Source organism: Macrobrachium nipponense, chromosome 1 (genome assembly GCF_015104395.2).
Source record: "Macrobrachium nipponense isolate FS-2020 chromosome 1, ASM1510439v2, whole genome shotgun sequence".
In the NCBI taxonomy this organism is placed as follows: Eukaryota; Metazoa; Arthropoda; class Malacostraca; order Decapoda; family Palaemonidae; genus Macrobrachium; species Macrobrachium nipponense.
The window spans coordinates 34,343,396-34,361,097 of record NC_087200.1 but is presented as its reverse complement, the minus strand read 5'-3'; the positions used below and the strand labels follow the sequence as shown (position 1 = coordinate 34,361,097).

Genomic DNA, 17,702 nt, shown 5'->3' with positions numbered 1-17,702 from the left:
GTGAATGGTACAAATCTCCCTCCTTGGTAACGGGGGAGACTGTTGGTGGACGTACTTCCTAGAGGAAGTAGAATTTCGATGACTCCTTGCTTTGGAGTGATTTGTTGTGGGGTTAGGACCCCTAGGTTTTTTGGAATGCGAGGGAGACTTCATGTCTTGCCCTAGGAGGAGGTCGTAACCTCCTGGGATGTAGCTTGCAACTGCAAGAGTACATTCTTTGGAGAAGTGAGGTCTAGTGACCCTCAATTGGACGGTCGGAAGGATCAGTTTAATGTGATTGATACCTTCAATGGTGATCAATCGACGTCTATCAACGTTTGCCCCTCGGGGGATTCGGTCTTCCCGTATCAGGGAGATTTGAGCGCCAGAGTCGTCGTAGGCTCTGACGTGGCTTGGCTGATAATGGCTTTGGAGGGGTGCGACTGTTATAGGGCCCTTAGCTGGGGGTCCTAGTGAAGAAGGATTGGTGACTGGCGCCATTGCGATGGCAGGAATATTAAAATTTGCGCACCCTCCATAGTTGGCAGACATGTGACCCTTGCGGCCACAGTACTCCTCGGCAGAACGTGTTCCAGAACCTCTTCCGTGGCGCTGGATGATAAGGCCGAGATGGCCCCACAGGTTGCGAATCTGCGGAGTCACCAAGGCTGGCAGTGTGCTCTGGCACAGGTGAAAGTCCTCTCTGGCAGTGCTGTGGGACGTGGGGAGGTTAAGGGAACCTCCGTTGAATCACCCTCGGAAACAAGTCTGGGGTTAACTGGTGGGCTTACCTCTTCCAAAGGGGAGGAGGTAGGCGGTAAAGTGGTAAGAGGCTGAGATGGTGCGGAAGAAACTTCGGGCTCTGACACTGGGTCAGGGCCAGGTTCGCAAATAGACAGGATGTCGGGGACATTGGAGGCACTAGCCTCTGAACCTAAAATTGAGGTGTGGTTATCTGGCATGCTGCAGGTGTCCGGTGCATCTGGTAGTGGGAGCTGCGTCCAGGGGAGATACGGCTTTAGTAGATCTCGGCCCAATATCACCTGATAAACATCATAGAAATTGGTCAACTACGCCCAGGCGGCACAATGTGGTTTCCCTGGTCTCCTGGTCCAGAAAGGGCATTTCCACATTCAGAAGGACCGAAGGAACAGAATAGAGGTTACCGTCAATCCATTCAAACTGAATTTCTTCGTTCGTCTGGATTTTGGCACCCCTAGGCAATGCCTTTCTGGAAATAAGGGAGACCTGGGCTTCGGTGTCGGCCATGACTTGTACCCACTGATAGGCCGTAGGAGACTGTTCATCAGGCAGGGCTACATGGTAGCCTTGGAGAAGTTCACCCTGGAAGCTCTCCTCCCAAGGTAGAGACGACTTGGGCACTGGTCGGAATCCACAGCATGCCCACGCACACAACAAGTGGTGCAGAACCTCCGCAACCACCTCTTACCGGGAGTCCAGCTCATGGTCTGGGGCTTCCAAACTAGCAGAGAGATTGCGTCATCTAGGAGAGCTAGCTCATGCTTTCTCTCTTCTTCTCTTTCCTTTCTCTCTGCTTCTCTGGTTTCCTATCTCTGGCTGCTTCTCTTTCTTTTCTCTCTGCTTCTGCGGCTTTCCTCTCTGCTTCTCTTTCTTCCTTTCCCTGCTGGCGCGCAGCAGCCTGCTGCGTCTTTATCCACTGGTCAAGTGCTGGTCCAGTGTAACCAGCCTCCCTGCCCAGAGTTATGAGGGCTCCGAGCTTCTCTAGCTCTCTGGCAAAGAAGTCACGGGAAGCAGGGGAAGACATTTCCCTTAGGCTACAGTAGAGGCTCGGAAGAAAATGAAAATAATGGCCAGGAAAGGTACGGAATGGAATAGGAGTGCCTACTGTGGAAAGTGGCACTCACTTGGAAAGGTGTTCTGCGACGTGGTAGAGAAAAAGTCTGAGAAGACGGGGTGCTCTGTGGCACTTGGGAAGTGTCCCGTAAGTTGGTGGCACTTCTGGATTGGCACCTTCTAAAGAGGTGAAAAAATCAATGGAGTGTACGGCGTACGTCACACTTAAGGGCGTTCCTAAGTTGGGAGACGCTGGAATGGGCTACCTGTAGGTCCAATACAGGTGCACGGCACTTATGAGGAGGCGTTCCTTGGTTCAGTGATCCAAATGGTGGATACTCTATAATGAATGAGCGTTCCGTAGGACGGACACGCAGGTATAGGGCTACCTGTACGTCTGTACAGGTGCGCAGGGCACTTATGAAGGAAGGCGTTCCTTGGGCAGCACTAGTAGTGCTGGTATTGCGGCACTTCTGGGAGGCGTTCCCTTGTTGAGTGTTCCGAAGGATCACTGACCCTTGTACACGGACACACTAATTATTTGGGCGTTCCGTAAGGACGGACACGCAGGTTTAATGGCTACCTGCACGGCCTGTACAGGTGCAATGGCACTTATGAGGAGGCGTTCCTTGGAGCACTGGTATCGTGCTGGTATGTCCCGTCGGACGACACTAGGTGCAGTATACTTTAAATATACTGAAGTGAAATGGGCACTGCTCATGGCAGAGGGTAATAGTGGGAGGAGAGAAAGTAAAAGAGGTGGGAGTACTTCAGCAGCCAGTCGATGGACAGTGTCAAGAATTAGTGGCCCTGTAAAATGGTAAGACCTGACGTGCACTGGTGGTGGCCAGTCCTAAACTGGTAACGACTTCCCTGTCTGGAAGTAATGAATTGGCGTGGCACACTGTGCGAATTGTGCTTGCGGTATACGCAAGTCTTTTGTGATAAAAGAAAATGAAAAGACCACTCGGGCAACGACAGGTAATGGAAATTTTAGGAATGCTCAGTCCCTCGCTGAAGTACTCGGTAAGTGAAATAAATAAATGCTTGCAAACTGCAATGGACACAGGCGCGTACGTATCACGCTGTGTAAATGAAAGACACAAGAGACTAAATAATGTTAATTCTGCATGCTATAATTAATGGTAAGATGTAGTACTCTTGGCTTCGTGAATACTGTGTTCTGGTTTTCTCTCTCTCTCTCTCTCTCTCTCGGAGAGGGTGAAAAATGATATATGAATGAACTCCCTTATATTTGAATTGAACTACTAATGTTCGTTTAATATGACGCAACTTGCGTTAAATGATTTACTTACGTTAACGTTTTTAATGAAAGAATTGCTTTTGGATAACGTTTTATGAAAATGATAACGCGCTCGCGGTGAACGATGTTTACGTTAATGTTAGCGGCTTGCGCTTATGAAATGATTTGCGTTTCAATATGAATTTTACAAAGACGCGTTTTACGTTAACAATTCTTGTGATTTACTCTACTTGAGATTTACGTTAACTTTATGTAAGATTACTAGGTCCCCGTGAACAGTGAAATGACGGTAAGGATTTTAAAACGATGTTAGCAAACAATTGTAAATGAGGTTACGTTTAGTGCGAAGTGAAATGAAATTTTCGCTCAGCGCGCGAGTGAGCGATGCGAGGTGAAACACGTGAGGCGAGAAGAGCGGTGAGCACCACGGTGTGCTAGCATTGATGGCGAATCAGCTGATTCTCTGTAAATGCGAAGGCCATTTACAACACAAAATACTACTTTCTTATTCAAGGCGAATTACGTTAATTTTTCTGGCAGGACGATAGATACTAGTACCAAGATCGATATTATTTACGTTAAAACTTTGAGACTTACGTTACTTTGCTTAAATTGTTTAGATAATGTTGAAAGAGGAAACAAACATGGCTGCCGCTGTGAATGAGACGAAGGTTGGTTGAGACCGCGCAGGCGCGAGAGAGCGCGAAGCTGAATTTAAGCTGAGAGGTAGCGGTTACCAACACTTGGAATGAAACTAAGTTAAAAATGGATTCCCTAACATATCACAGACAAAAGAATTGTACACTTCTTTTGCCGTAACTATTAGTAAAACACTCCTAACTAGCTAGGCTTTCAAACACAGCAATAAACCCTGGCAAAGCACTTCCTAGTTTGATCTGGTCCTTTCTGGCATCTATCTGCACACGTGCTGTCTCGTCCGACGAGCACAATGCGATTTATAAAATAACAGAATTCGCTCGGCGCTCTGGCCGTTACAATATAATAATATTTCTACCTTCACATTTGTTTAAAACACTTCTAAATAAAAATACTTAACGTACCTTAAGCTAACATAGGTTATAAATAATCATATTAATGAATGGAATACCTTACCGTGAGTCAGTGTGTCTTCTTTCCCTGCAAGTGTGCTTGATTTATGCTTTGAAAAACATTTACAGTTTACGTTTTACAACGGATAACGCGATTTACAAGCTTTTTTTTAAGCAAGCTAGGTTCATATCCTCGGCGAAGGTCGACAATGTTATGTATATAGGGCCTTGAGAGAAGCTAGATACGTAAACGGAAATAATTGAGGGATTTCAAGAGGGAATTGCTTGAACTTACCGTAAACTGATAGTTATGATTTTCTTTCTTTAGAGGGAAGGTCACCAGAAAACTCAGCTCGTTACTTTAAAACTATTTATTTACAAAAAGGCCCGTGCTGGCCTGGAGAAAAGTTAAATGATATTGGCCCCCACGTTGGGGCTTATAGTCTCATTCAATTCAAGCTGATTTTCATTCACTTGGGTTAATGCACACTTGCGGCAGAGAGACGGCACGTGACTCATGGAATCTGGAAAAGAATCCCAGATTAAACGACATAAAAGAAAAAATGACTTCTTGCTTTGATTAATTAATTCTCTAATACTGGGGAGAAGGAACTTTTAAGGTTTCACTGAAGTATGCAATGACTCCATTGGTCTGGGACGATCACACAAGGGGAAGCATGCGGCCATGAGGCAGTGAGAGGGAACAAAGGGATGAATTCCTTTTGTTGCTGGAAATTGAATTGGGAGAGTGAGGATCACAATGATAATAGGTTGGGAGAGACTGGCAATATGCTGTTCCACAAGACGTACCTGGATGCCGTGTTCAGTGTGGACCTTTGAAGAAAATGTGGCTCTTTGTAGGAAAGTATGGGGGCCCCTTTGTCTGAGGCCTGGGTCATCGGCGCGCCACTCACACCCTGGGTAGGCCTAACAGGAAGGCAGGTAATTTGACCTCTGTTCGAGATCACGTCTCGCAGCCGACTGAGGGAGAGAATTCAGTTGGGTTGCTTGGGGGTTGGAGGTCAGCTTAACCCCCCACGACCAAAGGCAAATCCTGGAAAACAAGCATACAGCCAGCAGAGGGGTCACAGGAAAGAGAGCTTAAGGTATAGGTCTAAGAAGTACCAATCTGCCTACACCCTTCCCTTTTGAGATACGTCCCTACAGCTGATAAAAGACTCTTAACCCCCCAACTGGGGAACTTCCTATCTCTAGCTGGCGGGTTTTGGGTTTCCCGCGGTTACTAAAAATCAGCTGATATTCTAAAGAAATGGCTGCCGTTTTCCAAATCAAATTATTTAGTTAATTGCGGGGTAGACGAACGATCTATAAACGTCACAATATATATATACATATATATATATATATATATATATATATGTAATATATATGGTATTATATATATATATATATATATATATAGATATATATATATATATATATATATATATATATATATATATATATTGTGTAAATATTAAACAAAACTTATATAAGGTATATCGCCTTCACAGTTATGCTACTTCTTGCTTGTCATTAAAGATGCCTTCCATTAGGTAGGCTTAGAAGTTGTTGTTTTGCGTTAAAATATTTTTCAAGCCTGTGACAGATCCCGAATGCAATGGTTGTGTTTGTATATAAATATAAATTTTTATATTGTGTGTGTATATGTCCTGAGTTATTGGGCAGAGGTCGTGGGTACAGAGAGGTGAGAAGGCTGTTATAGAGGTGAGGTGGAGCTTCCCTCCCTAAAGGCATCAATTACTTTGGTTGAATAGGTTGGCAAAAGTGTTGAGTTTCACGTAGTTCTTATGATTGGAAATTAAATGAACCTCTTTCGATACTGATAAACCAGTGGTTTTGAGTCGCATATTAATGATATTAGTAAAATATAATTCAAAAGAACTTTGATTAAACAAATTGCGTTATATATTTATGTACGTCTTCGTTCTCATTAGGTCGATGATAATGAAAACAGCCTCAGGTACTCACTCTCAACCTCTCTCTCTCTCTCTCTCTCTCTCTAGGCAATAAAAACATAAATATCTTGTGAACTTGAAAACGTATTTGTAAATGATGTTCAGAAAAAAAAAACTCAACAATTAAAAGAAAAAGGAGCCACACAATTTCTGTCTGTAATAGAATATTATAACTAAAAAAGGATCTGTGAAAAGCAAAGGATTACGAAGTCAATGTTTATTACAAATCCGCAATACAAATAGACATGTTTTAATAGAAATTGTGATTAAAGTTCAAAATATAAGGAGCAAATAATCTGCATCATTTCACGTCCTGATTTTCTTCATTTCTCTGAAGTGGAAATGAGAAGGAAAGCAGGTGGAAATGAGGTTCAGAAATTAGGCACCATCTCAGCAGGAGATCGATTCAGTCTATCCGTGATAGTGTCCATGGTGGTGGGATGAGTACTGGTTGTAGAGTGGCCTGGAAATAAACGTATTTGTTAAAGGATTAGAACTTATTTGAAATTATTCAATAATAACAAAAGTGAAACTTTGCATTCATATATAATTTGAAATGATAATGTGCTTAAAACGCAGATAATCAAATAAAAGAGTGACAGGAACTTCTTCTATTTACCCATATCCAAGATGTCCGTATCCATAAGAACCGTGTCCATGTCCGTAAGATGAATGGTGGCCGTATGACCCGTATCCGAAACTGGGATAAGCAGCAGCCACGTATACTAGGGCCAGCATGGCAACAACGAGGACCTTTTGAGAGAGAAACATTTTCTATTAGTGTTCAGCTCTTCCTTTCATTGAAGGTTTTTCGGTAAAAGTAGAATATGATAATATACTAGAATGTTCTGAAAGTCTACCAAACTGAAGAACTTTTTCATTTGCAACAGTTGGTAGGCAGCTTACAGACTGAGTTTACATTTAGGCATTGATTGACACAATTCCTCTATTTCATGTCTCAAGTAACTGGAGATTGATAATGAAATAGATTTTCAAACACCATTATGAGAATGAAAAATAATGAGGGACGCATTTGATCATTTTAATTTTTTTGCTTAAAATATATACGGAGGTAAAAGTTTTCACTTTATTGTAATCAAATTAAGTGAAAGTGCAGATAAACTAAATGGAGGTTATAAATAGAATAATTAAGCATTTTTTAAACAATGTAAAAGAGTATTGTTGTTTTTTAACTTAATTTGGTAACAGATCTTACTGCAGGCAAGTCTGACAGCCATGTAATAAAAAAGATAAATAATTAATGACGATACTTACAATAGTTTTGCTTGCGAACATGATTACTGCTACGAATTGACTTCTGGCTGCTTCTTCGCTTCTGTAGCGTTGTGTGTCGGGGAACGGAGACCATAGCCAATATATATTCAGAAAGCATCAGCTGCCAGTTACCTATTACGCTTTTTAAAACAGAAAGACACAGAGAAAATATAATGTGCAAGCTATATAGTCTGATTTGTCGATATAAGTGAAATACATCCTTTGAAATTATAACACGTATTACTTGTACTGTTGAGTATATAATTTAGAATTACTTAAATTCTAAATAGTTAATGGCATCTATTAGGGGATTCACCGCTTGATGCTACCGAAAGCGTTATGGGACTCTTTCTGTTTTGTTTTAGGCCTATCCAACGAAAAAAAATACCCAGATTTCCCGAGAACTTTCCTACTATAGCAATCGTATTTTAACAATTTTTTTTTCTCAGATCACGTTGACAGTAGTAAGTCGAACTGACTGTCCAATGATTGCCAGGTTTAATTCTTGAATTTTCCAATCTCTTACATTTTTTGGCCACATTATGATACATTTTTAGCAAATTCAAGCAGCAGATATAATTAACAGGTTAACAATCAAAAGGAGGTCATTTCCAGTATTAGGTTTGTCATAGAAGGCGAGTCATTCAGTCATATATAGATGATGGTAATTTGTGGCCTGAAAAATCTGTATTGAAAGATAACGCTTAGAGATGGTGTTAAGATATTGAAGATTAATTTCAGTTTTCAGAATCTTAAACTGTCTGAAGTTTACAGGAGAGAGAGAAAGCGAATCACCAGTTTATTAAAGTGATTGCAAGTTAAGATATTGAAAATTCATCTGATAAAATCAAGCCTCTTTTTATTATTAAGTAAAATAATTCAGAAATGTTGATATGAATTTATGATTCATCATTTGTGATTGTGTGTGTGGATGTTTTTCTATTATGGTTTGTAGGAAAATCGCTTCTTGTATTTGCAGTTGAACATTTGATTAAACTGACAAAATATCGAAATTTTAAATAATATTTTATGCTTCCAATCCAGCAATAATTTCAAAGTCTCAATTCTGAAACGATTTGAGATTTAGAATTGCTTCCCTGGATCCCGAAATTTCAGCCAAGGAAAGAGGCTCTTCAGGTGCTGTGTTAGAGCTTCATACGCCAAACAAAGAAACCCTTTGTGGGTACCTTACTTGCAGCTCATTTACTTGGTTTTGATCCATATTGTAAAGAATACATCTGGCCGGGATGTTTCAATACAAAGTAGTTGGTCGTTTTGAATTGTTAGTTTTCTGTAAAAGAAAAGTATTGAGATGTCTTTGTCTGTCAGTCCTCACTTGTTCTGTCTGCCCTGAGATCTTGAAAACTACTGAGGCTACAGGGCTCCATATGTTGATCATCCACCCTTCAATCATCCAACATACTAAATTGCAATTTGCAGCCTTCTAGCTTTAGTAATTTTTATGTTATTTAAGGTTCAATTTTGCCATAGGAAATGCTATAGGACAGGCCACCAACATTCCGTGGCTCAAAGTTTTAGGGGTGCAACTCATACAGCATTAATATGCTGTACAGAAAACTCAATTGCGCCGAAGTTTCTTCGAGGCATTTTTTACTTGTTTATTCTTATACCGAGGATTTTAATCGTCATTCATATGCCATTCTGTCTGGGAGGAAATGATTTGCTAATTAGATTAAACCAGAAACCTCTGCCTTATCCTTGCTTTGTTCGAAGGGAATCCTCTCTCTCTCTCATCTGTTATTTCTTGACTCCTTTCTGTTCTCACAGCGGGTTTGTCCGAGGTGTCGAGGTGGAGACAGTCTCCTCATTGTTGAGGGAATTCTGCAGTCACAATGAATCATTTTCACGATAAAGATAACATTTCTTTATACTTCTCTGCAACGGAGAGCTCTCGGTAGAGTCTTACCGTGCAGAGGTAAGAGATATTGGATAGTTTAGTGACTCTATCTGATTTACTTGCGTGTAGCTACCAATCTCTTATCCTCCTGTTTCAATGTAGCGTGTAGCAACCAATCTCTTGTGCTCCCTTTTCAATGTAGAAGAAATAACAACAGATAACTCTCCATTGTTATGAGACTATTTGTGATAGAGTTTTTTCACCATGCATTTTTGTACCTAGCTACGAACTACCATAGTCAACTAACAGCTAGATCTGCACTTCTCTCAGCTGAGCTATAGGTACCTGGAAAGAGGGAGAGTGGCAGTTGACAGGTTCTTAAGAATAGGATTTCATAGATGTCTCACAGACTAGTGGAGGGTGAGTCAGTTCTGCCTTGGATTTTATATAAATAGTTAATTCTAATAGGGAGAGGCTTAATGACCTAATACCTCCCCAACTTTAGAGTCGTTCAAACCCTAGACATGTTGGAATGGCAAAAACAAAGCCACTTACAATGAGAATTAACTCGCTTCCACATCTTTGAGAGATCTAATGACGTGATCTGAAACTAATGAAACCCTGCAGTTGTTAAATGCCAAAAGATTAACATAATTTTTTACTCTGCTCGCTGAGATTCTCCTTATCAATTTTCCAGATGTTTGAAAAGAACAAGGCATTGTGACTTGATTAAATAAACAACTAAGAACTTCTCTTGAGAGAAGAAAAATTCTTTAAATCAATATTCAGAAACAAATCAATTCACAAGTTACTCTCCTGGTCAGAGAACTAAAAATTATTGGTTTGACTCTACTACTGCAAATAATACCGAATCAGAAATGAACTAAATGATAAAATGGGACATGCTGAGAATAGATCTACCCGAGATACTGACTAAATAAAATAATTGATTGATTAATCATTAAGTAATTCAGTGTCACTAAACATCAACCTTATTCTAACCTTAACATAGAGGGGTTAATAGTGATCTTAATTCTATCATGCGTAGCTGCTGTCCATTTCATGGGGTTGTTAGGGATCCCTGCGATTTTCATAAGGCAATTGACCCTGCGACATTAGCGTTACTCAATTATGAATTATCGCCTTGGGTAATTATTGAAGTAGGTCCACGCTGGACGAGTGGTTTTCGAGCTCGGCTGCCAATCCGGTGGTCCAAAGTTCGATTACCTGCTCTGCCAACCCGGAATCAAATGAAATTATTTCTGGTGATAGAAATTCATTTCTCGATATAGTATGGTTCGGATCCCACAATAAACCGTAGGTCCCGTTGCTAGGTGACCAATTGGTTCCTAGCCACGTAAAAATATCTAATCCTTCGTGCCAGCCCTAGGAGAGCTGTTAATCAGCTCAGTGGTCTGGTTAAACTAAGATATACTTAACTTAATTATTGAAGTTTGTGGGCATTATGAGATTTTCTCTTGAGAGATTGGTAATATCAAAGGGCAAAAGGACAGAACTAAGGAAATGTATAATTCTCCTTAGAGAATACAAAATTACACAATATAGAGAGGCTAGGGAAGAAGTGTTTAATCAACAAGTAAATCAAAAATGAACAATATACGCTGGGAGCCATGCTTTTACCAATCTCGCCTTAGTAGGCTAAGCTATATATATATATATATATATATATATTATTATATATATATATATATATATTTATATCTATATATATATATATATATATATATATATATATATATAGCATTCTTGCTGGCTATAATGTTCGTCTTTTTAATAAGTTATGGTGCCTGGAGCCTGGCAGTCATTATGATAAGCTTTAAGGGGCATATCCTCCGACCTCATATGCTTCAGTAGTTCTTAAAGAAGGCCTACATTTATGGCCAGAATTGCTGGCAAATGGGGGCTCTGCCTACGCAGAGCATACAGCAGAAAGGGGTGCCTAACGGTGAAGATGAAGAGGGGGTGGAAACTAAAGGAGAAGATATGAAAAGTACAAATAGAATCAGTTGCAAAAGGGATAAGCAAGAAGTAGAAGTAAGAGAATCTGGCACTCTCCTCTAGATGAAGAGGGACCAGCATTCTCTAAAAGAATGTTGCACTATTGACTTCCCCAAGCTTGCTGGAATCCTTGTAGCTCTCTACATTCCTTCCTTCGACCTCTCCGAGGTCAGTTTGACGATTCCATGGGAGGACGTGAATCCCAGGTCTGTGGAATATGCTAAGAGTAGTTTCGGCTCTGGCTGCTGCGATAGCCAGAGCAATGGCATTCATACCCATTCCTAATGTTACTTGTGTCAGTTCCTTGGGTTCTTTGGCCAACTAGGGATCGGAGAGTCCTTGCGCCTGGACTGGTCAGCTGCTGACGAAGAGGAAGAGGAGGAGGTGATCACTGTTGTTACTGGTTCCCAGTTAGGGGTGACTGGCTCTGGAGTGGTTTGTGAGGGCACGCTGTTGATAGAGCTTCTGCTATAGTGAGGAGTGTCCTGGGGAACTCCTACTGGAATTGGCTCTACCTCGGGTTCCGGTGTCAGTAGAGGAGTCGAGCCAATGATGGAGGAGGAGTAGACTGGACAGGGAGTTCTTTGACGGATATTCAATTCTTGCCTTTGCCATGGCACTGAGGACGTTCCTGGTTTAGTGGGAGGATTCGAACTTGGCTCAATGTCCATGAGGGATGGAGCATGGTGCTGCTTGATACCTTCAAGTGGCACTGGCTGTGCAGGAACAGGTCTCAGGGGACCGTAGAATCGGTTTGGAGCTAGATAAGGGCTGGTTCCCTGAGACTGTACCAAGGCAGGAGGAGACGTAAAATCCCATCCTAACAAGACTTCATAAACTCCTGGAATATGGGTACCTACCACCAAAGTACATATTATAGAATGGTGAGGTTGTGTGACTCAATCGGACAGTAGGCAAGAACATTTTAACATGGTTGAGGCTCTCAATAGTGATTAAATTATGCCTCTCAACTTGAGCTCCATGAGGTATTTTATCCTTCCAAATTATGGATATCTGCGCACCAGAGTCATTGAATGGTCAGACATGGTGGGTGGGATAGCAACCACTGGGAGGTGCAACAAATAATGGGCCCTGAGCTTGGGGCCCGCGAGCTGATAGATTTGTACTGCCATCACTATGGCAGAAGTAGCAGCTTTCTTGGGGCAATAATCCCAGGAATAGGTGTGCCCGTGCACGTTGCATGAGTCGCAGAAACTCTTGCTGAAATCATGCTATGGCTGGTTGTTTCGATTTGTAGGAGATTGCTGCAGAGGACCTGCTTTAGAGAGGCACTGCTCTGCAGAGTGCCCTACATTATTGCAATGACCACACACGAGCTTCTGTGGAGGATTATTTGGGTGCTGGATAGGCTGAGAGGTGGCAACAGGAGCGAGAGGGAAAGTGGGTAAATCTTCTTTTTCAGTGAATGCTATAGTGGATGGTGGGTGTCGTAGGCATCTGCCCTTTTACAGCACTCTGCAATGGTTTTGTGAACTTTGTCAACCAGATGGGAGGCAAGCTCAGGAGGGGCATAAGACAGGAAGTACTCCAATTGGAGGAGTTCCAAGATCTCCTTGGCTGATGTTGCGTTCGCCTCTGGAGTGGTGGTGTCCTATTTGCCACCACTCTGTCCAGGATTGGTTAGCCTCCAGTCTGGGGTAAGTTCTTAAGCCCTAAGGATTGCCTCTTGGACGAGGACAAGGTCCTTTTGATCATTGAGAAGGAGGGCCTGGAATGTGGTGTGGCTCTGGCCCACTAAATGTTTGCCAAGGAGTAGAGCTACTTTCCAAGGGGCAGGGTTAAAATTCCTGAACATTCGCTCAACATGATCGAGTCAGGTTTTGAGCTCGTTTTCATCCCAGGTCCCAGTGAGGGTCCCTATGTTGCACAGGTTAGATAGTGGAGAAGAGGGCGCAGAGGGAGGGGGGTTCTAGGCTGCCAGGGCCTCAATCTGTTGCCAAAGCCAGTTGATGTGCTGTTTCGGCGGCCTTCTCTTCCTTGGCTGCTTTTCTTTCTTTCTTCCTTTTGGCTGCCTGGAATGCTCTCTCTGCAGCTTCTCTCTTCTCTTTGGCATCTCTTTTCTCTTTGGCATCTCTTTTCTCTTGGGCTGCTTCATTCATCTTGTTGCTCACCCAGTTGATCAGTTTTGTGCCCTCCAGTCACAATACTTTCCTGGAATCAGTGAAGGCATTAACCTCCTCCAGTGCTGAGTTGCTGACCATTTTCTAGGGTAAAACACTAGTAGTACCCCTAGCCTGGGAATCTGGGTACATGCATACAAGCACACAGACCGAGAGGTCTAAAATGACAGGCGCAAAAGCCTTCAAGGGTATGAGATCTAGACTCAGGGATGGGCAGGTACTGTGCCTGTGAATGAGGACTGGAATTATATCAATTTAGATTCCACTAGAGGTGGAATTAACAATCTCTAGGCTGTAAGATACTCTATCACAAGGACTGCAGATTTTATGCTTGGCGAAGAAGACAGAATAAGTCATTACCAAAACGAGTGCTAATATTCACAAAAACTGAGGTTGGATTTGTTACAAGGACGTAGGAATTCACTGTTACAAAGTGGTTGTATAAATACAGGTGCAATACATTTGGTTACTGATTGGGGCGGTGAAGCCAAATCACAAAACTCCTGATCTTATTATGACTTCACTCTCAAAAGCAGTGGTATTACTGAATAGGTCATAAAGGGAGAGCAACGTTAATTACTGATGGGGAATTGATTCCCAATTACCAAATACATACGGTATTTACCAAATCAATCACATTGCCAAATGCTAATCACAATCAGCTTTCTTAGCCCCAAAGAAGCGGTTATTCAGTTACAAAAAGGGGCTCACAGCATCACGAATAGCAGGGGCCAACTAGTAAATTACGGTATAACAAAGGGTGAGAACGATGTTGTGATTCACACAGGGGGGAATTGCAAAACTATCGCACTGGGATGAGGAAGAGAAAGTTAGTTGGAGATATAATAGAATGTAACCTGACTGCCAATCTATCTCTACAGTGCTATAGTCAGAAACTCAATCCACATTCCTCATTGGTAGTGAAAGGGGAAGCAATGAAGGTGTCACAACAAAAGCAAACTTGTAGTGGCGGGCTGTAGGCACAGAGAAAAGGGGGGAATGGGAGGGGGTGATGTGTCTCAGGTGGCCAAGTGTTGCTGTTTCATCGGCAGGTGAGCGTGTAAGGATTGTCTGTCCGCTACCCAGTCCTTTTATGACCTCGGATTCGTTCCAGGCTGCGTCTCTAGATGGCAAGCAGATGATTCATGCCCACATGGAAACCATGTAGGTGTTTTGAATGAAAGATGGCGGGCTGCATCTTCCCCCAAACTTTCTCTCGCCTGAGTCATTATATATATATATATATATATATAGATATATATATATATATATAATTATATATATATATATATTATGTATTCTTATATGCTTTGCTTCCGCAATGGATATCTTCCTCCCCAGTACTAAGAAATGTTGTAAAAGTGTTTGCAATAATTTCAGATTCCATATTAGTTTGCTTATAGTTTGCTCAGAGTTGATATGTTCATAATGTGTGTTCAGAATTCACAAAAAAACATAATTTAAAAGCTAAGAATAATGGTGGAATGTGAAAAGAGAGAAATTAGCATTGTCTTTTCGAAGCGGGAAATTGCTGTCATCACTTGAGTTCGCATGGTTCCGATTTTTTTTCTTTTTTTTTTAACAATCATGCGAGGCTGACCGTCATGAGCCATGTGAAGATTGCATCAGCTTTCGTAAGACCGATCTAGAAGGATTCTGCCTAAAACGTTTCATGTACGTCTGAGACCTTCTAGTAAGTAGAGATTCTGTTGCATTGAAACTATTTAATATTACTGATAATTAAACTCTTACAGATCTTGATTTGTCAAAAGAGAATTTGTTGGCTCGTAAATAGCTTAAATCTTGAAGTGGAAAGATTTGTGATGTCACTCAAGGAAATGAAGAAACTTAATTTCATTCGAGAAAATTCTATAATTATATTTTTTATTTAAAATTTTTTTTATTGTTTTAAATCGTGTAATAATAAATAATATTCATAGTTGTAATCACAGTTTCTCTCTGTTTATTGTTTTAAAAGGGAATTATAACGATTTAGCAAAGAGACCTGGCCCCAAAACGTTTTGTTGTGTGTTACAGGCATTTTAGACGAGGTCCACTCTAAGTTACCATACAAGAGAGATTTTGTCATTCTCATATTTGAAACTGTGTCGTAAGGGGATAACATATTTCTCTCTCTCTCTCTCTCTCTCTCTCTCTCTCTCTCTCTCTCTCTGTGTGTGTGTGTGTGTGTGTGTGTGTATGAGAATTTTGATATCACATTAACGTAAAGATTTTATGCTTAGTGGTTGGTCACTCCTAAATTTTAGATTTGGTATTTCTTAGATTTATTTGATATTGCTTAGTGTTTATTTGTGGAATCTGAACAGACGTTGTAAAAGTGTGTTACAGGCGCCTTGTGTGTTAAGTGGTTTATTTGGCGTTTTTTCGAAAAAGGCCTTTTAAAATGGGTATACCAAGGTAAGAGATTTTTAGTAAGTTCAGTGCACTAAACTTAAAGATAAAAAGTACTTGAAATACTGAAAGTACTTAGGTTATTGTAGGGGAACCTTTTTACCAATTTTTCACATTTTGGTGTTGGCGATTTTTTTTTCGCATTTACCCATTTATCTTATTAAAGTAATTTTTGTGCAGTTATCCATTTTTCTTATTAAAGTGATTTTTATACATTTATACATTTTTCTTTTAAAAGTGTGTTTTTATATATGTTCTGTGTGATTAATACATTGTATTTGGAGTTTTTGTAATTTTGGTATTTTTCCCATTTTCTGTGTATACATTTGCATTCACAGTCTGATTAACTCAATTAATTGTTTTCATTAATTAATCATTGGATTAATTAATTAATTTAATTGAGTTCAACGCTTGTGAATTAATTTGCATTTACTTAGAATCTTTTTAAGATTTATTGTGTTGAACGCTTGTGAATTAATTTTCAAATTTTAGTTATAACCTAACAATTTGGATTTCACTTAAACAGATTGATTAATTTTCTTGACTTTTGTGATGAATTAATCTTGATTTAATTTTACTTAATGATTAATTCGAGAATTAATTAAACTGGGTGTTGTTTTCAAGTAACAATAAATTTTCCTGAATTTGTGAATTTCACTTATAAATTTTGAATTCAATAATAATTCTTTTGTATTTGTAATTTTTATGAGTGTTTTTTTTTTCACCAGTATATTTAATTTTGTTTAGGTAGAAATATAGTGGTAATTGAGCTGTTTTCCTTCAGCTTTGTGTTGAAGTGAGTTAGAAACCAGGGAAATATTAACTTTTAAAAGCTGTTTGATGGAGTGATGCCCTTTAATTAATTTAATTCCATATAAGATGACCTCATACCTGTTTTAATGAACTTAGTCCCCTGATTAATAAGTGTTTAATGGGATCACTTTTATTGGGGTGAAAGGAATCAGGTGTCCCCCCCTGCCTGTAGTGAGGTAACTATTTTTAGATTGGTAGTTTGTAGTAACCTGATACTTGGAACTTTTTCACAATATATATATATATATATATATATATATATATATATATATATCTATATATATATATATTGTGTATATATTAAACAAAACTTATGCTACTTCTTGCTTGTCATTAAAGATACCTTGTATCAGGTAGGCTTAGAAGTTGTTGTTTTTACTTTGAAATGTTCTTTCAAGCCTGTGATAGATCCTGAATGCAATGGTTGTGTTTGTATAAATAAATCTAAATTTATATAATGTGTGTATGTATGCGTGCATGTGTATATGTACGAGTTATTGGGCTGAGATCGTGGGTAGAGAGAGAGGTGAGAAGGCTGTTATAGAGGTGAGGTGGAGCTTCCCTAAAGGCATCAATTACTTCGGTTGAAGAGGTTGGCAAAAGTGTTGAGTTTCACGTAGTTCTTATGATTGGAAATTAAAATGAACTTCTTTCGATACTGATAAAGCGGTGGTTTTGGAGTCGCATATTAATGATATTAGTAAAAATATAATTCAAAAGAACTTTGATTCTAAACAAATTGCGTAATATATTTATGTACGTCTTCGTTCTCATAAGGTCGATGATAATGAAAAAACACCTCAGGTACTCACTCTCTCTCTTCTCTCTCTCTTCTCTTCTCTCTCTATCTCTCTCTTCTCTCTCTCCAGCAATAAAAAACATAAATACTTGTGCACTTGAAAACGTATTTTTAAATGAATGTTTAAAAAAAACTCGACAAAAAAGAAAGGAGCCACACAATCTCTGTCTCAACAGATATTCTAACTAAAAAAGGATCTGTGAAAACACAGCAAAGGATTACGAAGTCAATGATTATTACAAATTCGCAATATAGATAGCCATATTTTTTATAGAAATTGCGATTAAAGTTCAAAATAT

The 17,702-nt window shown here is 40.0% G+C and overlaps 1 long non-coding RNA gene across 1 annotated transcript; it reads right to left on the bottom strand.

Annotated features, from left to right (window-relative positions):
- Positions 1-6,304: 6,304 nt before the first annotated feature.
- On the bottom strand, positions 6,305-7,426 carry LOC135220121 (uncharacterized). Its single transcript, XR_010315577.1, has 3 exons — positions 7,362-7,426; positions 6,706-6,839; positions 6,305-6,549 (listed from the first exon to the last, which is right to left on the bottom strand). It is a non-coding gene; the product is annotated as an uncharacterized LOC135220121 (long non-coding RNA).
- Positions 7,427-17,702: the final 10,276 nt, after the last annotated feature.